Genomic DNA, 26,541 nt, shown 5'->3' on the forward strand with positions numbered 1-26,541 from the left:
TTTCTTCCAATCCCAGAGAAGGATTTCCAGATAGAATAACCATCCAATATAACTTCAGTTGTAATTCCAGGCTTCCTTTCCTGAGCTTGAAACTCAGTACATATGGAGCTGTCATCTTAAATTTTCAAATAATTGTAATTTTAGTGGAACTGACATTAACTACAAGTAATAAACTGCTAATCTGATCAAAGGACTTGTGTCTGCTTTGTATCCTATGTAGTTTCTCTCTCTGTATCTCTCTCCACTCCACATGTGTACAAACTAAAGACAAGATACATAAACATTACAGGAAAACATGAACCACACACTCTGAAACCTTTGTCCAGTGTCCTGGCTAAATTGTTATTTTGTTAGTTTGCAAGTAGGGAATGGTTTTAGACCCTTTATGGGCTCTGACTTATGTAGTCACTTGATATGTGACTATTCTAAATTGATATGTGTTTTAAGTATAAAACACAATAATATTGCTAACACTTATTTTAAAAATAGTGCAAGATTGCTCATTAATGATTTTATATTAATTATATCTTGAAATGTAAAGTATTTTAATTGCATTGGGCAATTTAATTCCATTGGGTAAATTAAATTTATTATTCAAACTGGTTTCCCTACTTGCCTTTACTTTTTTTTTCTTTTTATGTGGTTCTTTAGGAATTTAAAATGACATATGCTTCCATTTCTCTTTAGCAATGCTGTTCCAGACTTCAAGTTGTAGGAGAAACATTTTTATTTGTTTAAGATTTTATTTTTTCAGGGTTCAAGATAAAAACTATATTGGAAAATTCTATGACAAATCAAGTTTGACACTTTTAATACTTCTCATAGATAGGATTAGTGCATGAACGGTTTATTGTCATTACTATTTAATTATTTCAGACTATCTTATGGATAGTCCATGTTATTAACACACTATTTTTTCCTTGCTTTCTCTTGGGTTGAAAAAAAAACAAAACTAAAACACAGTATCATAAAAATTTGGGGGGGGGCAAACTTAAATTGAAAGAACAGGAGTTAATGGAAAAGCACAATTAATAATTAGTCATTTTGAGTATGTTATGCTAAAGTGATAACTTCAATGAAGTGTGATACAGCAAGAAAAGAGGAGAAACTGGCAGGAGTCACTGGGTGAACTAGACCTAACACCTCTTTTATTTTTAGGGTCATAAATATATTAAAAGCAACAGGTTAACATTTTAATATGAAGACAGTAAAGTGCAATGAACAAACTGTCAATATTTATTACTTTTCTCCAGAATTACTTTTACCTTACATACATATTTTACACTTGATAAATTCATAGTGAATTTTTTAGAAAAAAGGCATTTTTAGTACATTTTAAGTCAGTCAACCAAGAAATTAAAACAATAAATACTATTAAAACAGAAATGAAATAATTAATCTTTACAACACTTTAAAAATATAGTAAACATGAAGTATATATTTATAATTGCCTATCCTTTAATCTTAAAAATGATGACAGAGAGCACTAATAGTAATTTTTGTATGTACTTACTGGGTACCAACAGAGTACCTACCTAAAGGTATGAATTCTCCTTCTTCACTGAAAACACCCATGGTCAAAAAATTAATAACACTGTCCACAGTATCCTGAAGAAACTCACAAATAATAAGCACTCAGAGAGACAAGGATTACTGAAATGAAATTTAAAAATCAGAGCATATTGATTCATGTCAGGTTGTGTGAAGTGCATTAAAGAGCTCAGCATCAGAATTTTAATCCATATGCTTCAAATTATTTGTGCCAAATTGAGCTTTCAAGTAACTAATGAGCATATGCTTTTACCAAATTAGATTTAAAGTATGTAAATGAAAAATAATGCATTAATTGTTAAAAATGTTTCTAGTGTTGTGATTTTAAATGGATATAATGATTATTTTTAATGTAGCATCTAGTCAAGATTCTTTATGGAACTATAATTTTTATTCCCAATATATTAGTCATGTTGAGTGTCAACGTTAGAACAGACTTCTAGTTAATGTTTCAAATTTATCTAATCACATGTATAATAGTTTTAGACTAAATATATGCCTTACGGCTTTAAAAACTTTTTTCCCTCAAGACATTTACTAGTTTCCACAAAAATATTACATTTAAATTAATAGATTAGTTTGGAAGAATTATTTATAAATTTTTATAAATAAACAACATATCAAAAAAGGAATTTTCTTAAATCTAAATTGGCATACATAGAATTTGCACAGTGGTTTTCTTTTACATAAGCCCAAACACCTCTACAGAGAAATCTATTTCCAAAAGTTGAAATGGATGCAATCTTCCTTCTAAAATTATTGTTAATAACTAATATGTATGGCTTGTCTTCTAGAATTCTGATATATGATAAGCACTTCACATGCATATGTCACATGTTGTAATCGTACAATAAGACTATGACATAAATAATATTCTGTTTTACAAATAGGAAGTCAAAAATATAAGAGGAGGGGGTCTGGGGATGTGGCTCAAGCGGTAGTGCGCTCGCCTGGCATGCGTGCGGCCCGGGTTCGATCCTCAGCACCACATACCAACAAAGATGTTGTGTCCGCCGAGAACTAAAAAAAAAAAATATTAAAAAAATTCTCTGTCTCTCTCTCTCTCTCTCTCACTTTCTCTCTCTCTCTCCATATCTCTTTTTTTTAAAAAAAAAGTATAAGAGGAAATAAATTTTCATGCATCCATAAACCAGAATTGGAATCCAAGATTTATTTTAAATCATTAAACCTTTGCTCTTAATCACTATAATTGTAGCAGAAATATACAGTTATCATTTACCAGCCTATCAAATTGCTCACATTTATTTTAAAACTATAGGGAACATGTCATTTGCTGGGTCATTTTAGAAAGACTATAAAATTTGGAAATTATTTATTCCTTAAACTCAAGGTAATTATTACCTAGTGCTGAAGCAAAAACCACTGCCAGACATTTATAATTGTAAATTAGTGCAATACATATTAAATATGTCTATTCACTTTTCATTTTTTTACTGTCTTCCTCTTAACTCTTTATTTAATTTTTTTTTGTATATTCATCCAGTGTGACAAACTGAGAAATGTCCAAATGATGGCAAACATACAGAAATCATAAAACTTGTCCCTTAATCTTCTTGCAGCCTGTGTCACCATGTTATCAGTTCCAAATACATTCCCACTAGTGCAATATCATCTACCATGAGACCCTCAACGGAGACCAAACATGTAAGGCCACCCTGTCTTGGACTAACAGCTTCCAAAACTGTGAGTTAAACAGACTACTTTTTTTATGAAAAGCGTCAGTATTTGTTATAACAACAAAAAATTGAATAAGTCCATGAGAGGTTTCATAATTATTTTCTCTAACATGAGCATTTTAGCTATCTTTGAAAGGGAACAAAAGATATCCTACACACAAAATGAAGAAAATATTTGAGTGGAAGGCTGAGTTTAAAATGTACAAACAGGGATCATCATTATAAGTATAGTAAATCACTGACCTTGAGAAATAAAAGATTTTTGCATGTCACAAAGCATGGAGTGTGAAAGTAGGATTATACAACATGGGAGAGAAGAAGATAAGATGACGTGAAAAAATAGGAACAATTTTGAGAGAAAGACTTTGACAACTGTGTAAAAAGGATTAGAATATAAAGACTTCAATTTTCCTTAGAGCTTCAAACCATTTTATTGACATTATTATAATAATGTTATCTTTTCACCATCATCTGAAGAAAATGACTTGTTGCCTTTTCTGGGTAGCCAATGAGCATAACATAAAACCATAGCCTTGACAAATGCAAAATTCATGACAAATTATTCTCTGGCTGTCTGTATTTAGGATCACAAATGAAAACCATAAGAGATTATGAAGATTTGGACTACAAAGCCTGTTAACAGAACACTATTTGGTTATAGATAAGAGAAACATTAAATTTTTTATCAAATTTTTACTTGGATAAGAAATAGAAATTTTGTTGTAGTCATAGTCTAAGAGATATTAACTGAATTCTAAAACATGAATAAATTCCAAGATGGAAAAAAATATAATGAGTTAATAACTCCATGTTTTAATAATTATTGAGATCCAAGAAATTGATTTTTGCTATAAAATGAGAACTTACATTGCAATGTATTATATTTATATTTATTTTAAGTGTTTTTAATTGACAAAAATAATGTTTAACATTTATTTATATACTATATATATTTACAAAATGATATTTTTATATGCTTTTGTTCTTGAATAGTTAAGTCAAAATAAATTCACACATTTGTCACTTTTGTGATGGCATTTAAAATCTACCAATAGTAATTTTGAAATGTACAATGCATTATCTATCTATTTATCTATCTATTTATTTATTTATTGGTTACTGGGGATTAAAATCAGGGACACTGGACCACTGAGCCACATCCCCAGCCCTATTTTGTATTTTATTTAGAGACAGAGTTTCATTGAGTTGCTTAGTGCCTCACTTTTGCTGAGGCTAGTTTGAACTTAAGATCATCCTGCCTCAGCCTCCTGAGCCACTGGGATTGCAGGGATGCACAGCATGCCTGGCTACAATGCATTATTTCTTGAAGTAATCATTCCCGCAATATTACTAACATTTATTTCTCTTGTCTAATTGAAAATTTTCTATTTTTAACTTTATTTTAATTATGCTTGTGTTAGTACTTTATAGTTGTGGTGAATTTTATTGTGTCATATTCATAAATGTATGTAACATAATTAACTACATTTCTGAAGTTTTGTTCCTTTTGATCAACCTCTCCCTCTTCCCCTTCAAGTCCCCTCCATGAGCTTCTGGTAGTACCTATTCTAGTTTTTACATATTTAAGTTTTCCTCTTTTGGATTCCACATAAAAGAGAGATTACTTAGTATTTATATTTCTGCACCTAGATCATCCAGTTTGCTGCATCCATATTGATAGAATTTCTTCCCATTTCTTTAAGGTCAATAATATCCAAGTGTGTATATCTACCACATTTTTTAATGTGCATATCTGATGATGGGCATCTAGGTTGCTTTTATATCATGATTAGAGCTGTATAGATATCTCTTCAACTTCAATCCTTGAGATATATGTCCAGAATTAGGATTGCTAGATGACATGGTGATTGTATTTTTGTATTTCTGAGGAAATTTTATACTATGTTCTATCCTGGTTATGTTAATTTACATTCCCACCCATAGTGCACAAAGTTGTTCTCTTTTCTTGACACCTTCTTTTGTCAACATTTGTTATCTTTTATAATTTTTATAGTAGCCATTCTAATAGGGGAGGGGTGATTCATCATTACGATTTTAATTTGCATCTCTGTCATGATTAATGGTGATGAGTATTTGTCCATGTATCTTTTGACCATTTTTATGTCTTCTTTTGAGAAAAGAAAGTTGTTTTAGTCAGCTTTACTGCTGCTTTGACAAAATGTTTTGAGGTGATACAGAATAGCATGGTGGAAGTTTATGGTGAAGTAAAGCAGGTCAGGATACACCCCAAAGAAAGGGGCGGGATTCCATCCACCAGATACAAAATATATACCACAAAGGCATGTCCCAGTGACCCACCTCCTTCAGCCACACCTTACCTTCCTTCAGTTAACACTGAGTTAATCCCTATCAGGATATCAGGGTATTAATTCACTGACTGGGTTAAGGCTTTGGGGGTCATCAGAAGTCTTTCAGATCAGTGTTGTGATGTATTTTTCCTGTTTTATTTTCATAATTTTACAGCTCATATTTTGCATTTAAGTTTTCAATGAATTTTGAACTGCTCTTGAGAAAATTAGATATCTACAACAAAAGGATGAAATGTATACCCTATGTTTCATATATAAAAATCAGCACACAGAAAACTTTTTAAATTTTAGAACCAACCTAGATGCCTTTTAGTAGATGAATGGGTAAAGAAACTGTGGTATATATACACAAAGGAAATGGGGAACAGGGATTGAAATCAAATTCTTTGCATATACTGTTTTGTCAGATTGAACCCAAATACTGTGTATAATTAAAATGATCTTTTAAAAAAAACTAACAGGAAGAAAAAAAAGCAATTTATATTATTTACTATTCTGATTACATGATACAATACTTATTTCATGACTCCATAAAGTCCTTTTATTTTAATAAAAATATTTTTCCTATTAATTTTTTGTTACTTTTATGTTCTCTTTACAAACATAACTAAAACTATTTTCAATCATTTAGCCTATAAAATAAGTTATATATCACCATTAACTATGAATTAAAAAAGACAAGGAGACTATTTAAAATTATTTATTACCAAGTATATCTAATCTTTCAAAAATACAATCATTCAAGCTTAGTTGAAGAAAAGAACAATTACTCCTAATTTAAAGGCATATTTCAGGAGAGGAAGGTATCCTATTGTGGATGGAATAAAAAATGACTTCCAACTAAAAAAAAAAAAGCACAACTTAGGCATTCTTTTTTCTTGTTTAAAATTTATTCATGTCCATTTTTACTCCCTTCAGGATTTTAAAAAATAAACATTTTTAGTGATCAGTAAACATGAAGTTGGAATTATAAAAATGTATGCAGATATGTAACTAAAGGGTTGCATCATTTAATCAGTGGCTTTCGACTCTGAGTATTAATCATTTTTAATGATTTCTTCACATATTCTCAGGAAAATCACATTGAAATAAATGAGTAAAAGATTACAAAATGACTATTAAATTTGTAAATGGCAATAATATCTTCAGGGAGCTTTGGACAGCTCAGAACTGTAGTAAATCTTTTCAACTATAAATGAGTTTGTATAAAACATTTATAAATTACCTAATGAAATAAATATTATAAATTTAAAGTAAGAAATTGGGTAAATGTAAATAATTGTTTGATTTTGATTGAAATACTCATTCTTTATATATCATAATTTGTTTCTAAGAAGTAAATTTTATTATTCCAAATATTGAATTTCTTGGTCTTTATCAACCATGGTCATTTCAAAGGTGAGAACAATATTAATTAAAATGAGACTATAGGAATTGTTAAAACAGGGTGGCTGCCACAGGACAGGGTTAGCATGTGCAAGGCCTTGAGTTTAACTCCCACTAACCCTCCCACAAAAAATTATAAATAAGTAAAAATATCTTAGTAGATTTAAATAAATAATAATCTAATCTAATGTTATATTTCTTGGGCTATGCATCATATGTACTATACAAGAATTAAACATTTCTATAATGGGTCATAGTTTATTATATACTGGTTGAAAATATTCTAGTGAACATATAACCTAATCATATCTTTGAAAAATATAAAATTATATCACATACCTTCCCTTTCTTGAAGCTAAATTTGAAAATCATTTTAATATTATTTTCAATATGTCATTTTCATCTTCCATGTAAATATGTACAAAAACATATACTATTCCCTATTAAAATTTTATTTCTCTGCCTGAATGTTTAGGGTATATTTATTTATTTTATCAGTACCGGGGATTCAACTAAGGAGCCCTTCTACCACTGAGCTACATCCATAGCCCTTTTTATTTTTATCTTAATTTACCCCCTTTATTTTACCTGCTTCAGCCTCCTGAGATGCTATGATTACAGACATGGGCTACTACTATGCCTGGATCAAGTAATACTTCTTTACCTTTGGAATAAATAATGTTTCTATTTGATTTTTGTACATACCTTAACTTCATTTGTCTTTTTCAATATTTTTTCTTCTATTGAGCTTCTCTTAATCATAACAGATTAAGTTTCATATCTAAAAGCGCTCTGGTTTCAATCACTTTGGTTTCTTTTCCTTTAATTAGGGGAAATTTTCAGAAGTTCATTTTTCAAATCATTAAATATGTTTTCTATTATGTCTGTGGAACATTTTGCTGTACTTGGCAAAAATTTTAATTGGCCATTTTCTGTTCCTTAACTTCATTTATTTTTCTTCACTTATTCTCTTCTGTAAAATGAAGGTATTTTTTTTTTCTGCATTCTCCATCAGGATACATGAATAGTTTTTTTTTTTCTCTCTCTAAAAACCTCCGTTTTAGCATAATTGCCCCCACACACACATTGAAATGGTTACACTCTAAATATACCACCTTCATATACATATATAATTTATATAGATCTTTAATAATAGCTAAGGTTTCTGACCTATAACTTCAGGCACCAATTAACTACTGTTCACATCTAACTCTCAAATATAAATGAGAGTTCATATAAATGAGGATACCATGCACTAATTTTTGTGGACTAAGCAAAGCATTCTACTCCCCAAATTGTCGCAGTGATCCTTGTGCCAATGATTAAAAAAAATTAATATCAGCCTCCATTTGTAAGTAATTTTGAAATGTATATTTTTGTTTCTTCAGAAAAAAAAAAGTGTGGATGACAAGGACCATCTTTTTAAGTAATTCAACCCAGTAATTCAAAATTACATGGAGAAGGTAGCAAAGATGAAAATTGCTTTTATAAATCTGCCAATCAAAGGGAAACAATTTGCTTATGAATTGCTCTGAAAGTTCGGTGAGCAAAGTCAGAAATAACAACACATTTCCGATAGTAGAATTTTAACAAAAATGTTTAAGTTACAAAAACAAAATGTTGTTATTTCTTCAGTAATAGAATCTGGTAAATAAAAATGAAGTGACAAAAATATGATAAACTTGAACATTACTAAACACATTCTCTAGATAAATTTTAAAGGGGAATTTTAAGAGAAATATCAAACAAAAGTATTATGACAATAAAATCACAGATAGGAAATTCTTGGTTACAATATTATAATTGAAATTATATGTCATGCATGTTGAAGAAATTTCATGTGTACTTAGTAGAAAATAAACAAAGGCATGCAAAAACTGGTCTAAGAACAAAAATTTGAAATGAACATAAATCGTAATGCAAAATGTCATTGCATAATCAGATAAATGAAGATTAAAAAAATGGAATATTACTTTATATTCACCAGATTGCCAAACCTGAAACATCAGATGTGTATTGCTGTCAGGCACCTAAATCAAATATTTATGCCTGTACACTGTGTCAGGAATGTAAATTATTCCATAATTGTTGGAGTGTAATATGATACCTATTATAAGATAAACATTGTTTTAGAAATCATAAAATCATTCTCATAATGATATAATTGCCAATACATATATTTTCAAATAACAGAGTATTTGTTTTATTATTGCAGTCTTTTTAGAATAGAATATTATCCAAAATGTAAGTAAAGTGAATGTTTGCTAACAAGAACTATAGCAGAAAATAAAAAAATAAAACCATGAAAAATATTTGAAAATGAGTGAAGAGAACATTATAGTGAAATTCACATGAAGTTAAAAAAGAGAGAGAAAAAAGAAAAAAGCCATAGCGATGCAGATCAAAATATGTGTTTCTTCTTTTCAGGTAAAGATTCAAGACTTTATATGGGCTAAGGTAAAAATGTTTGCTAAAGTATTAATAGTTGAAGATGGTCACTGTTTTGATTTTCTTTTTACACACGTGTAACTTTGTTTGCATGTGGAGGTGAGAAAAGACCAGAAATGTAATATTTGTATATAATTTTTATAGGGGTGGGATAAAAACATGCTAAATATGTGATATAAACATTGATTGGGAAAGGGAAGATCAAAATACTGTTCTGTTCAACTGCTTTTATGATAGGATAGGAAGCGGTAAGAGGAAGGCATCAGGTCCCTCACTCTTCATTAAAGGTTCCCCCAAGCTGAGTGAGCTGTTTCTTTGCTAATGGCCTTTCCAATTCTTTCAGTTTTCCTAACAGGCATGATTTTCATCAGCTCCTCACAAATGAGTAAATAAGTGATAGAGAACACTTTCCACATTGTATCAGAAGTACTATTCCAAGTAGATGGTATCTATAAAAGCCAAATAAACTTTTTTTTCTTTTCAAAACTCTGTATTCAACAAAAATAGAAACAAAATTCTACTTTTCACTCTTCACAAGATTGAAAGCTATGTTAAAGATAATGAGCATACATTTTTAAAAAATGAAAAAATTAAAAGCAGAATAATTTATATAGTAAAACTAATCAGGTCTCCTTGAACATATTCTTTTATATAAATATATGTATTTAAAAACATTTATAAAGCACATTGTTGCCAAAGATGAAGATCAAAATTGGTATCTCTTTTCTAGAATGAATTATTCACAAATTACACTAAAACTATTAACCATCAACTATGTACTATAAATTTAACCTGAAACAATAAATAATCAAAGACAGGAAGCTAAGATTTTACAAATACACACATAACTTTAAAATTGTTTTAAAATTTAAGAAGGCTTACCAACTTGGCAATATAAAATTATGATATAACCATTAAAAGAATATTTAAAATTATTTTAGAGAAAATCTAACAACATATATAAATTCACAAGATAATGAAAATTCAGGAAGCCATTTTATTTTGACTTGTATACCTGTGTCAAATAAGACTATAAAATATGTATATGAACATGATTCTGATCAGGTAGAGGTAATTTAATTTTCTGGCCTTTAAGATTTTTCTTTTTAAAAGCATATTTTAGAAATTATGAAAATACTATTTTTAAACATTAAAAATTCAGATTTTACATCTCAATTCACAATTCCGTGGATAAAATGGTCTTTCCATGTGATTATTTTTTCACATGATGTTCCCTTACTGCTATTTCAAGTGGCTGTGACTAGCATTTCCCTGCCTTTTAGAATAGTTAAAGTGCAGTGAATAATTTCTTTCACTTTTTCTTACATTAAAGGGTGAGGTTTTCCTTGTGGGATTTAAAAAGCCACAAAACTTTATAAACACGAGAATTACTTCCACATTAAAGGACTAAACACAGCAGGATAGTACTGCAGGCCCAGGGAATGACTTAGACATTGAATTGAAATGGAATACTCCCCCCAGGTGATTTAGAAAATGTCATAATCTTTTCAATATGATGAACTGAACAGGCTTAGGGAGATCAAGGTAAAAGCCAGTTTGGAGGCTAAAAGGTACAATCATCACAATTTGAACTTTTAATCTGAAAGGCCTTCAATTTCCTCTCCCATTGGTTTCCACTGGATAGCTTAACTATAGGATTCACCTAATTCCAGCTCAACTATTTGAAGGTACCTTAAAAGCACTATAAAGCATAGGGGATCATGCAAGAAGCTAGGAGATTTGGGCACCAAAAGTCTCCCAATGCTAGCATCACAGATTTTAACTTTTAAGTATTTTTGTGCTTCAAATAGAAGACTCCTTGAGATTATTACCAATAAAACATAAATGTCAAATCTCTTAGACTCTAATATGACTGTTATAATTGATGGGATGTGGATAAGACTGAGAATATAGATGTATGAAATTAGAGTGGATTTCGGGGACGTCAGTGTAACTTCTGTAACTGTAACCCAGAATCCTTTAATTGGAACCACAAGCTTAGCAAGTCAAATGAAACAGTGAAAAACACAAGATTGTCAAGGATATATAATAGGGTCATGTGCAAGTCTTAGAAAAACACAAAAGGATGTAGTGACTGACAGAAATAATCTGATATATAGAACCTGAACAAAAAGGCAAAAGGCAATTTCGTCGAATTGTTGGGGAAACAGCTTCAGGCACAGTGTTCAACTTGGGAAAACTAGCAAAGTAAAACTGTCTGGTTAAGATAAAATTCTGAGTTTCAAAACTAGGTGATTATGCCAATGATAGAATATGGGAAAATGCTGTTCAGACAAAAGGAAAAAAATTGGATTATAGGAAACATTTATCCCAAACAAACAATGTCAAAAATGTATTTAATTTTATTTGATAGGTTCCCATGGAAAGTAATTTGATTCTAGATATCTTAGAGCATTCACAGAATTAGGACATATAGGCTATTAATATATTTAAGAACAAACAGGCTTAACTAACTCCAGTAATCAATTAATTTTTAATTAATCTGATATTAAAAATTTACTACTTTCCACATATTTTTAAGGTACTATAAAAAGTCTTATTTATTTCTCACAACACACCTATGAAGTAATTATTGCAATTATTCCATTTATAAATCAGTAACACAAAGCAAGAGATTCTAAATAACTGCTGTGACATCATAGAGCTAGCAAGTGGAGAAGTCAGGAGTTAAACCCAGGAAGCATATTTGACTGCCTTGAAGTCTCATCAAAATGTGACAGTCGGGCGAGGAGACAAACTAAGGATCCTGTTCACTGTGCCAGAATCATATCCAACATCGTATCATGGCCACAAGAACAGAAAATGCATGCTTGGAATACAAGTTTCATATTGTGTTGTAAATATAGATGTCATCATCTTTGACAAAATCCAATTCTATTTTATTTTTTCAGTATTTCAGTGTGCAGGTTAGTAGACACACACACACACACACACACACACACATCCCTACTTATTCCTTTCCTGTGTTCTTTTTTTCTAGTTGTTTCCTTTAGAACCGTGGTTTTAGACCAGACTACATAATATGACGAACATGGAGAATTTTATTATAAAACACAAAATGATTGGTTTCATATCTAGATTTTCAAGTTCAGCAGTTATGAGGCAGATAAGAAATTGCATTTCCATCAAATTTCCAGATAGATAGTGGCAAGGCTGCTGGTCCAGGTCTCACACTGACCCAGTGCCCTAGCAGAAAAACTCACCAAATATTGTCTTTTTCCCTCAAATACAGTTTGGCCATTCTCATTAACTCTGATTTTTTTCATTGCTTTGAGTTCTCAGTATGAGTAATTGCTTCATTTAAATTTCTGAGAAATCATTGAAATCAGGCCTAAATACTACTCATCAGAGATTGAGATCCCATTTGGTTTTCTCTTTTCAGTTAAGCTTCACAGTGTATGGAATGATTAGTATTCAATGTGACTTCATGTCCTTATAAGTGAGTTCATCATATCCCAACAACATGGGGTTATTAAAGTTTTTATGTTACTGTGGACAGTGAGTCCTTTGTGCATGGATTACCATCTTTAAGGCACCTACTCGGTTCATTTTATATACGTTAAAATCTTGAAATATTTGTCAGCTATTTTTCCCCATTTATTTCTCCCATCTTTGCTTTTACCTATGTATACTCATCATAACACTTTGGGAGAAAAATAAACTATGAAAAACCTCTCAAAGTAAAAATAATGGGGAGAAGAGAAGATGAAAGATAATGTGATCCATAATTCATTGAGATAAGTGGCTAAGATATACAACAGTAATATTCCTGTTCATTGTGACACACTTTGTATTTTCTGACCTTTAAATTCAATTAAATTTTGTTGCCCAAAAGAAGAAGGCAGATGCTTAAAAATAGATTTATTGAAGAAAACCAACTATTGCTCAACTAGTAGCTGAATCTGGATTCTGGATTCAGGTCCACATCTGTTAACACAGAAATCATAACACTGAAGTTATCTGATACTTGTAGTTGCAAACTTGATAGTAAGAAAGAAACAAAGAAACTACAGGAGGTAGAATGTTACTTGGGAAGAAAATTTCAAAATAATAATAATAAAGCCAAAATGTAAAACAAAGAAGAAAGACTTTCATCAGAAAGATGTACTATACCTGTTCAAATGCTAAACTACATATACCTTGGCCTGGCCTGCTAAGGTTGCTGCTTTTTATGACTCAGGAACTACATATAAATAAATCTATTTGCTAAAGCAAATACCTAAATTGGAAAACAAGATAAATTATTAATAAGAGATAAAAGATTGATAACATCAAAATACAAAGTAATCTAAAAATTATAGAAAAACAGACATCAATAATAAAATGTTTACATTAAAAAAACAACTATCTAAAAACAACTATATGAATATTCCAAATACCTATTAAGTATGCAGATAGTATTTTATACATATCAAAGAGTAAAATGTTAGAAGATAATATAAACAATATATGTTTAGTTTTCTTCCTGTGACCTGGAAATAGGTTCTGTATTAATATTTTGGACATGCTGTTGTACTTTAGGTTTTTCAAAGCCTATCTTCTTTACGGTTCTGAGCGACCCAAACCTTTGGTCACTGTAGAAAAGAAAATAATTTTTTTTTGCTGATACATTTGTGATATATTGTCAATTCTCAGTACTCACAGATTTACTATTTGTGAACTTGGCTACTTGCTAAGATTTATTTGTAACCCCAAACCAATATTCACAGTGCTTTCACAGTCCTTAAGTATGTACACCGTGGGAAAAACAATTAAGACTCTCAAAGTGCTTGTTCATAGCTGAGGTCAAGCAACTCCATGATTGGGCTTCTTATTTCAGATTTCATGCTGAAAAGAAGTGTCCCCTTGACAGTCTGTTTGTTATCACTTACTTTACATTTTTGTGCTATTATTTATTTGGTTATATTTTATATTCGAATTTATTTATTTATTTTGTTTCACAGATTGGACCCAGGGCCTTGCACATACTATATTTCCAGTCTCCATGATTTAGTTTTTTAATGTCCCCAAAGCATATTTCTAAAGTGTTGTTCAATGATTTTAAGTGAAAAAAAATATGATGTAATATCTCTAAGAAATAAAAATACATGTGTTAAATGAGTTCTGTTTAGTTCAGATTTACAATAATATTGACCATGAGTTCAATGTTGTCAGTCAATTATATGCATTAAATTAGATCTTTCAAATAAAAAATACACACAAATAAGCTTCTATGTTGATCAGTTGACTAGAATGTTGTGACTGAAGTCTCAGAAAAACCTAGCTCTCTGTTCTGATATTGGCTAATTCAATATGCACAGCAACTCCATAAAACATAATTACCACAAATAATAGGAGCCAACTCCATCTCTAAGGTGGCCATTTTCCTTATTTCCTCTAAAATTCCTAGTGTTAGTTTTCATGTTTACGGAGGTTCTTATTTCACTTTGATAACTGCCTTCTATTTTCTCCGCATGCAAGTCACATTAAGACGAAACAAAAATTATCAGGAACAAAGCAATGGACTCTTAGTGTTGTTGACCAGTTGCATAATGTGAAGCCTCATTCTTCAGTAATTTTCCTGGGAGCCTTATCACAAAGCTTCTAACACAGGTTTGGGCAAAGGACATTTGCTACCCTCAAAAAGGTCATTAGGAAGGAGACTAGCACACTAATTCAATGGTCTGCACATTACTTTATATTAAATATGTGACAAACTCAGCCTGAATCTTTCCAAATAACATTACAAGGTCACTACAAGTATTGAAATTTAATAAACATTATTATTATTATTCTGAGACAATGTTTGCCACGACCAAATTCAATGTGTTGCTCATGAGGGATTACCATTTTAACTATGAAAGTGTTGTTGACATTATAATGCAAGGTGAAGCCATCTTAGGAGCTCATATGGAAATCAGGCTCAGAATTATTTTGTTATTCAAAGACATCATGATAAACTTCAGTCTTTGTCCATTAAAGCTATTGATATAAATATCAGAAACTTTCTGACCTTCTGGGAGTTCTTCACAATTTGACAGCAGGAGCCCCAAATCCCCAGAACAGGATCAAAAGATGCTCACCTGATGCCTTCCTCTGTTTGCCTTTGTTTTCCAATCTTCTCTAAAACTTTTGAAAAGGCATACATAATATTTTTAGAAGGCTCTTTAGCATATCTTCTTTCTTCTAACAAATAAATGAGAGGATTTTTTGCACCGTCACTAGAAGTCACTTTCACAATAGTTTATTGTTTAACCGAAATACCTGAGCAAAAAAATTTTGCATCTCTGGATGTGGTTTTAGATTGAGATGGTTTCTTTGAACAATGGCAAACTCAGGGGGACCATTAACATCCAAGAAGCACATATTTTTCTATTAATCATTAATGATATCCAAAACACCTGCAGCGGGAAAGACTGAAGCACTGATTTGCAGTTGAAAATCAAAATCACCTTATAGACCATTTTAAAATGAAATGAAGGCTAGAGGAAGTGAAGAAATCCCAACAGGATATTCACAGAGCTGTTTCTTCCAGGAATCTGTCACTTGTGACTGCAAGGTTTTGGCATAATTCACAGCTTTGAAATTTCTGTTCCATCATTTTTATGTCCTCTCCATCCACCACAATTTTAGTAGAAAGACAACTGGCTACATTTTGATACTTAATGGTAATCATTACCCCACAAAAGACATGCCAGAACCTTGATCTTGAATTCCCCAGCCTACAGAACAGGGATAAATGGACTTGTGCAACTTTGCAACAAAGCTATATTTTAAGAGATGCATTATGAAGCAATTTTATGGCTGTGCAAATATCATAGAGTGTACTTACACAATCAAAGAGGATACATGAAAATCAATGTGGCCCCTTACTGCAGTTGAGATATATAATAAATATAAGATATGTGGCTGGTGCTGGCATCCTTATATGGCATACTGTTTTACTGTAAACTCTGTTAGTAGAAGGAATACATGCTAAAATAACAATAGAAAGTAAAAAAAATAAAATATAGTAAATACATAAATCAGTACCATAGTTGTTTGTTATTATTATCAGGTATCATGTACTGCACATGATTGTATTTATATAATTCTTACATGGCTGGTGATGCAGTAGGTTTGGTTAGATCAACATCACCACACTCATGGAGTAATGCATTGTACTACATTTCCTAGTGATGCGTATTACATCATCACTAGGAAATGAGTATTATTCAACCACATTACATTCTCTTGGGAACACCATCATGTATTTTATCCAGCTTTGACTGAAACATTGTTATATAGTACTTAATTGTAAATGTTTATTTGCATAGAAAATCATCTATGTGAAAATGGCTTTAAGAACTGAATAAGGGGAAAAGGCTACCAGAGTTTCTAGGTACATGATAGAAGAAGTCAATTTTACCAGGAAGGGATTTTTTTTAAAGGTGACTCTTGTGAAGGCTCAGAAAGAAAAAAAAATGAGAGAAAACTTTGATCTTTTTATAGAATAAAAATAAGCACAAACAGAATGCTAACAGAAATATGGACAGTAAAATCTGTTCTGATAGGTGTAAGGTGGAAATTAGGGACATCTATTCAAAAATGGAGAGAAAGTATCTTGTTGTGATGTTGTGAAAACTATATCCACAAATGGAAAAAGAAAATTACTTCTTATCTCACATGATATAAAAAATTGAATCAAAATAGATTAAAGACTTAAATGTAACACCTGAAAATTCCAAAACTACCAGAAGAATAAATAAGAGGAAACGTAATTGATCTGGGCAATTACTTTTTTAATATGATTCCAAATGTACAGGCAGCAAGAATACAAAAAGACAAATGGCATTGCATCAAACTTAAAAGCTTCTGCAGGGCTAGGGAAACAATCAAGCAGGGTGAAACAGTAGCCTACAGAATGGAAGAAAATATGTGCAAACAACACACCTGATAAGGGAATAATATTCAAATACATAGGAAATTCAAACAACAAATAACCTGACTTAAAAACAAACAACAAACAAAACAACAACAACAAAAAAAGAAAAACAGGCAAAGCACATACATAATTATTCCCCCAAAGAAGACACAAAAATAGCCAACAGATTTAGAAAGCACTGCTCAACATCACAATCAGCAATAAAATACAATTAAAACCACATTGAAATCTCACCTTATAATTGTTAGAATAGCTATTATCAAAAAAAGATGAAAGATAGTGTTGGCAAATATGCTCAGAAGAGAGAACCTTTGTACATTGTTGAAATGTAATTTAATATACTTATCATGAACAAAAAATTAAAAATGTAAGTGTCATATGATCCAAGGATCTTGCTACTGGGCATATTGCCAAAGAAAATTAAATCAGTATGTCAAAGTGATATCCTCACTCCCATCTTCATTGCAGTATTATTTACAATGGCCAATATAAGTAGTTATCCTACATGTCTATAAATGAATGGAAGAAAAATTGTTATTTACACAAAATATAATAATAATCAACATAGGAGGGAGGTTTTTGTTATTTGTGACAACGTGGGTCAACCAGGAGGACATTATGCTAAATAAAATAAATCAGGCAGAGAAAGATAAATACAAAGACCATGTGATCTTATCTATACATATATTATAGAAATGTTGAACTCCTGGAATCTGAGAGTTGAATGGTATTACCAAGGACTGGATGAAGAGAATACTAATTGTGGAGATACTGGTCAAAGATACAAGATTTCAGATAGGAAGAATAAATTCAAAAGTTTTTTATGTAACATGGTAACTATAGTTAACAGTATATTTAATGCTTGAAAATTGCTAACACAGTGAATTCCATGTTTACAAAGGCAGATGGCAAAGATATTCCAACAGAAATTCCAAAGATGAATTCTATTAGTTTGTTTACATGAAGATTTAATTAAAAGGCACAACTTCTATCTCTCTTCTCCATATGGTTCAAGAATGGCATTTTTCTCCTGGATATCCCCATGCCACATTTTGTTCTTGAATGTTGCTGCTTCGGTATATTTTCAATAGATTTCATAAGCTAATTGACATGGTGCACAGCTAAGATGTATTTTTAGTATCTGATGGGTCATATCAGATTTTGCCAATGTGTCAATGTTCTGGGAAACTCAATGAGAATTTCAACAGTCATTAATTCACTCTGAGGTCTACATTCTTAATTTAAAGATATAATCTTATATTCCATAATATGTTATAATCTGCCTCTCTGTATTGTCTTCTCAAGTAATTGTAAACTCTTTGAGCACAAGGAATGCATCTCATTCTCTTTGTGTCCCTAATGTGTAATGCAATGCAGGATGTTATAAATGTGCATGGCATGGCTGAATTCCCACTCCTGAGTAGGAATTGCTTACTGAGAGATTTAGCATGCTTCATAGACATGGCACAAGCCACAGAAGTGTGGTGTCAGAGACAGCCCTGTCTTAAATGCTAAAGTAGATTTCCACCTCCAGAGTGCCTCATAAAATTTGATTTTGTTGCTTGCTTTGTTTAAAGTAAGTCAGCTTTCTTTGTTCCTTCCTTTCTGGGTCAATACATTTATAAAATGTTATAAGACTGTTCAGCTCTTTCTTAATAAGCTCAAAGAAACTAAAGAAATGATGTAGAAATAATGTTGTTCAGGGAACTCTTATCATTATGTAAGATAAATGATTGAATGATTTTATATTGAATATATATTTTATATTTTATTGTGTTTATATTTATATTGAATACAAAATATTGAAATTGTAATCACAGAAAGTTTCTGAACACAAACTTCTATACATTTAATCAAATTGAGGATATCAAATAAAGTAGCAAAATAAATTTATTCAAATATATACATATTATACAATAAATAAGTATTTTGTTTTAATTATTGAACTATGTAATGTATAAAATATTTTACAATTCTATTTTCATTGTTCTTAGGTTTTCTTATTGTGACATTCATACATATTAGATATTATTGATATATAAATTAAATTTGCATATTTTTACATATTTTGTTGCACATATTATATGACCACATAATGTATCGCATAACATTTCATATCACATAGTAATATATATGTGCATTATTATTACATATCACACATACTATAAATTTTTGCTAAATATCTACCATACTGTATGACAAGTGAGGACTAAAACAATACATCTTATCAAGTAGGGAACTATTTTTACTTTCCCACATTTTATATTTAAGTTTATTGAGGATAGAGAAATTGAATAAATTGGTCAATATCCCAAAGAACACTGTGGGAAATGGGACATCAAACCTAGGTAGTATGGCAACAGGATCTATGCCTTCACCACTATTCCATACATCCCTGTGTATTCACATTGCAATAGCATAGAGATAGTTGGTTTAATGGTAAAAAATTTAAAGATATACATAATAAAATAATATTTCTTGAATGTTTAATCTTTTGTTACACATGTTTGTGTAGAGCATTATGTTATACCCACAATAGACAAGTAAGCTAAGAACATTGAAAAGGTGGTATATAAATACCAACTATCATATTTTTAAGATAGGCTTAATATTAGATGTTCAGGCTACATCTCCTACCTACCTTTATATTAACTCACACGCTGTATGAATTAATTTTCTTGATGTAATAAAAATATTTTTTGTTTCAGATGTATATATTATTATACAAGAAGTAAATTCTTAATTGGTAAGTTCTTAGACTTACTTCAAAACTTGAAATTGATCAATGTAACCAATTGGAAATCACAAATAAACCCACATAACCATTATTATTTCACTCTGACCAAAGAGTGAATAGCCATCCTGAGGTTGGGGGTCAGACTAGCATTTTCATTACTAGAATATTCCCATTTTCTTGAAGAAGGATAAATTGCATAGTCTTTGGGTAAAGGAATTCCACTTTGCAATAATTTGATATTGATTTTCTTGGTAGATATCAATAAGCATTTCATTTTTTATATTTCCAAGTTAAATTTTGTATTTACATTAAAAACCATATGCTTAAAATAAAATTCCACTAATTCTGCATGATTGAGCACCAAGTTCACATCATTAATAACAGAATTACATGGCATCATGCCATTAGAACTCTTGCTTTTTCTCGAACTTGTCATCTGATTATAATTGATAATAATATTTATTAGGTAACCAAACCTCACATATGCTCACTGATTAGTTAACGCGTACTAATTTTTAATGCAAACTACTCATGTTCTTGTTTATCTGGGTAACATTAATCAGTGGCCAAACTGAAAATTTCATGCTTACAAAGGCAGATGGAAAAGATATTCCAACAGAAATTCCAAAGATGTAACAGATGTGATTCTGCAATCTGTATTTGGGGTAGAAATGGGAGTTCAAAACCCAATTGAGTCAAATGTATGAAAGATGATATATCATGGGCTCTGTAATGTTTTGAACAATCAATAAAAAAATAAAAAAAATTCCAAAGATGATGAATATTCTCTATAATGTAAAGGAAAATATTTTATCTCCCAGAATATTATTTTGTGTGATTTCTTTCCATATGCATTGCACATTTTAAAAAAATCTTTTTACCTTTAGAAGCACCTTCAGCATTATCTCAACCACCAAAGAAACACTGGCAACTGTATAGCATTTAATATAATGACTGTCCATCAGTAAGCATCCAAAAAGTATTTTTATTGCTGTTTCTGTTCATGACACCAGTGTTGATGCTACTATTATTATTATTTGTAAAACTAAAACAATCATTATCAAAATCAAGAATATCCATTCATAGCATACTTGAAAATAAATGAACTTTTATTTTTTTATCTCTATTAACCAAGGTGAGAAAGCATTAAATCATTCTCCTTCACTAATCATTTTAAAAGCTTCTTGTACTACTCTTTTTTATCAAAAATATCAAGCATAGAGCTTATTTATTCACTATGCAGTTTAAAACTATTAAATATCAGAAATATAAACTGTTAAGACTCATTTCAGTTTTCAAAGTAAAATCTATAAGCATCTATTATAAAACATAGTGGTCAAACCACCTCAAATCCTTTAAATGATACCAGATAATCTATTTTTAAGATCATTTACTAAATTGTTTCCTGGTTGTCAACTATAGATAAAATTTTTGAGTGTGTGTTTGTGTGTGTAGGTGTGTTTCTGAATTTGTAGACAAATGCATAATATGTAGAATATTTTATTCATCTCCTTTAATTGCTTTTCAGATTATTATTTTATTATCTTAATTCTGGGTGTTATGTCATGCTTACAAACATGTAAAATATTTAAAATATTTTGATCTTTGGCCCACTATTGTTAAATTTACTTCTGCAGAAAGAGCTTATGAATTATTAATAGAAATTTTAAAGAAATGATATATTGTTGTAAGTTAATGCATTACTTGGATTCCAGAGTACAGCTTGTTCCCATCAAAATGTTATAGTGCAAGCATCAACTCATACTTCAGTCTAAGAAGATGTATCATAAAGTGCCTAACAGCAGCTAGTGTATATTCTGGCCATCTGCTTTGCACACTGTCATCACATCACCAAAAAAGAAAAACCTTCTTTCTTAGAAAGCAAACAAGCCACATTCTGGGTTATCATTTTTTCATTAATTAACTTTTCAAAACCTTCTTGGATGTCTATCCCATTATAACTTCCATTCTGAGCATTTAGGATACATCATTGAATAAAATAGATTTTTAAAAAATCTTGCCTTGTGGAACTCATATAAATGACACCATATGCAACAAACTGCATAGTAAACTAGAAGGTCATAATATCACTTAAGGGAAATTACTGGACTAGGATAAGTTGGATTAGATATACCAGTCTGGGAGGATATGGGAACAAATCACAACTTAAATAAGCTAGTTAAAGTGGAGCCTCTAAGAGAATACCATTTGTACAAATACTTGAAAGATAAAGCAATTACTATGTGGATATCTCAGGAAAATTCTGTTCAGGTAGAGGGGACATCTGAAGCAAACATTTTATGGCTGGAACATATGTGGTTTAACTAGGACACATCAAGGGAATGATGTGGGTAAAATGGTAATTAAGGGAAGATTTTCTCAGAGATCTGCCAATGTTGATTTGTGGACTCAGAACATTATCTTTTGTAAGCCTTCTTAAAGACATGCTATTTTTCTAGTCCAAATTAGTAACTAGCTAATGAACTGGTGAGTTTTCCATATGTCTTTTGTCTAGGTCTTAGTCACGCTGGGGCATTACTATCACAATCTAAAGTAGTCTCATCCTGGGTGTCTGTTAAACGTGTAAATTACATGTTTAAGCTGTGTGGAAAAACTACAACTTTCATTTCAATGGTACCATGCTTGAATATCAGTAAGAAGAGATATTGAATGTGTTTTAAATTTAAATTTTGATAAAACGACATATTCTTTTTGAAATCCATAACATTTTTGTCATAATAAGTGTCCCATTTACTAAAACATAACTGAAAACATGCTCTAAAAATAGACTTTTCTGGAGATTATGTTTTCCTAATTTCAATATTGTGATTGACAAATAGTTAAGAAGGAAGAAAACAATGTAATAAAGTGAAATGCACTAAAAATAATATTATTCTCATATAATCAGAACCACTTCCATTAGTATACACAAGTTAGAGAGACAAAATATATCTTTTAAAAACTACTAAAACTTAAATGAAAATGATGAAAAAAAATCAAATACTCTTTATAGGGAGCAAGGGATACGCATGCAAATTTGTCTGGAATCTTTATAATTTCCTGTGTAAAGATATAAGATCATTTAAAAGAAAAAGGAAATTTATAACAAATTCTATCACTCTCACTCTTTATATGAATATTTGAGCATAAATTTTGTAAGGTAACTTTCCATGAGGAAATATTTCTGTGAAATGGAAACAAAAAGTAAAAGAAAAATAATTATACCTGTATTTTTTTATTTTTATTTTTTTCTTAAATAGAGCTTGCACAGCAGATTTTATACTTTCTCTGTCTGGCTCAATTCTGGGCCCTGGGATGTTTAAAGCAAGTGATAGAGTTCACCTAACAGAAGTCTACAGTCAGCAACCTCATTTCTATTTCTGTCTTCCAGAATTGGGCCACAGAGTTTTGTTTAAGATAAAAGGACACTGTGTTTGCTTATCTTTTTATCTGTATATGGTTCCCCCCAAAGCATGCAAGAATATTATATAAGAGTTTTGGGAGGATTAAGGGGAAAAAGAAGAAAATTTTTTTTTGGGGGGGTGGGTTGGGGCAGGGTGGGGGGGCAGAGCTTAAATTAATTAGAGAAAAATTTAAAACCAGGAATGAAAACCTGATCTTTCAAACCACTAAAATAAGTGTATGTGTCTGAAAATAGCTCTCTTTGTAATCTATACTTCTATGGCTTCTACAAAGAAAAACTTTTCAACTACTGATGTATTTTTATATACATGTAATTTTAGAGGGCTATTCTGGATTATAAATATTTCTGGGTTTTAATGAATATTGATGAATGAATTGGGGCTTAATCTTAGGATTCCCTGACTATATAATACATAGATTATATTCAACATTGCATTAGGTTAGTTTTTCCATATGAACTTTTAAATTCTTTTTGTGCATGTGTGTGTGTGTGTATGGTTGTAGATGGATAGCATGCCTTTATTTTATGTATTTTTATATGATGCTAAAGATCAAACCCTGTGCCCCACATGTGTGAGACAAGCACTCTGCCACTGAGTGACAGCCCTAGCCTCTTTCCATATGAACTTAAGTATAGTTTTTATAATTTATGTAATTATAAATATAGTTTACTAATTCTGTATTCACCCTGCATCTGCCCACATTGTACATAGGCACCAATGTATTGAGTCCAACTAATATATTTTTCAATATCATGTTTAATATGCTCAATATGTGCTTGGCTATAATTTTTTAAGTATCAATCTTGTGACTTCTAATTTACAATACTATTTATTTGTTTGTTTGTTTGTTCTCACTCCTGAAACAACTCTTTTTATTATCAATTTGAAGTTTTTTTAACCCCCAATCCCTTTTCTCAATTTAATCAATTCAACCAGGCTTTCTCATTTACTTAGACTTTTCAGCTCTTGGAAAATAGCTTCCTCCCTCCCACCCCCTTGGTAACTTATCTTTCGCCCAAATCTATCTCCCTGGTTTTGGCACTTTTTTTTTTTTTAATACATGATCAGTAGCAGTAAGTGCTTGAGTGGCTCAAGAAACTATAGAATGAGAGAGAAGATGGGAGGGGAGTGGAGGGGAGGGGGGATAGTAGAGGATAGGAAAGGCAGCAGAATACAACAGACACTAGTATGTCAATATATAAATCAGTGGATGTGTAATCGATGTGATTCTGCAATCTGTATACGGGGTAAAAATGGGAGTTCATAACCCACTTGAATCAAAGTGTGAAATATGATATGTCAAGAACTATGTAATGTTTTGAAGCACCAACAATAAAAATTTTTTAAAAAAAGGAAAAAAAAAGAAACTATAGAATGAGCATACATGAAAACAATCCAAAAATTTTTCGGTGTCTCCCAAATAACATTTTCTCTCATATTTGCAATTGCTGCATCACAACCCTAGGCATCCTCTTTAACTCTATGTTCTCTATGTCCTTCCACTCTATATTCAAAGCTCATTCAAATTTACTTCGTTATTTCTACTATGTTTTTAAAATATATATATTTTAGGTGTAGTTGGAGAGTATTTTTATTTTATTTATTTATATGTGGTGCTGAGGATTGAACCCAGGGCCTCACACAGGTTAGGCAAGCCACAACCCCAGCCCTCTGGAATCTTATTGTACCTGCACAATCTTTATCCTAGTTCCCACCACTATCTTCTTTGTCCTGAACTATTTATACAGTATTCTAATTGATGTTCTGTTTTCTAATCTGATTTCTATTTCATTTATTTTCTGTAAAGCAGCCTGAGCCCTCTGTGTACAAAGAAAATCTGATAAATCCCAGAAATTGGGTAATTCCTTCATAAAGTTCAGACCCCTGCTTTTACTGTAAGCCAGTGCCTGTCTAATTAAATTATCTACTATCTAATTCTCTGGCCCAAAATCACTTCTTCAATATCAGGTTCTGCCACTGGCTCTGTTGCCTTTCTGTTCCTCTGTCTATCTCAATAGCATAACACTCTGAATCCTATTTTTAACCCTGACTTGATCATATTAAAATTTAGTAAATTTATGTATACTAAAATATCTGACTTCTCAAATGACTCTCATTTATTGCCTGAATTTTCCCCTACCTTGAATACACTCCCTACATATTAGCATCCAAGATTGATCAAATCCTCTTTGATCTTCTCTTATTGCCTTATTCACTGTGTGACTTCCATCCATCCATCCATCCATTCAATAATTCAATTCATTATATCAGTTTTTTTTTTCCCAGACCAGAAAACATCCAGGTTCAGGACTAAATCTGTGGTATAAATCCACTGGAAGCACTGGACTTTGACAGACCTATGGAAGGACCCTTGAAACTGGCAGTTTGAACCTTCATGGGCCTGTACACACCAGTCACAGTTTACTATCATTTAATTTCTCCAGATCTCAAGTGGTAAGATTTATAATGGGGCTCTCAGAGCCTGTTTGGCTGCACAAGAAAAGGATGGGACAAGATACCTATTATTAATCCTGGTCAGGGAGCACATACACACTTCCACATACTCTGCAGTTCATCATCGGATGCCTTATAGAGCCAACCTACTACCTTGGAGAAGTGTGAATTATCTGCCCCAGTAGTGACAATATAACATGGGAGGCTTTTAGAACTATCATGACTGCCTCAACAAAGTGCAGGATTGTGCTCTAAACCCTGAAAGAAAACGACCACCAATTGAGATTGCTATACCCTGCAAGCCTATTCTCTAAAATTAAGAAAAAATAACAACCTTCTACAATAAGCAGACACTGAAAAAATTCATGACTACTAAATATTAATTACAGAAAATGCTTAAAGAAATACTACACAGAAGAAAGTGAAAACATAATGTCAGAGTTCATAAATGGATGAAATTCGTTAGAAGAGAAGCTAAGTAAATGAGGATTGGGATGAAATTAAATATTATAAATAACTAAAAATGAAAGAATATAATAAATATCTCTCTGTAATCATAAAAAAATATAAATGACCATGACTCTTCAAT

Source organism: Ictidomys tridecemlineatus, chromosome 9 (assembly GCF_052094955.1).
Source record: "Ictidomys tridecemlineatus isolate mIctTri1 chromosome 9, mIctTri1.hap1, whole genome shotgun sequence".
Classification (NCBI taxonomy): Eukaryota; Metazoa; Chordata; class Mammalia; order Rodentia; family Sciuridae; genus Ictidomys; species Ictidomys tridecemlineatus.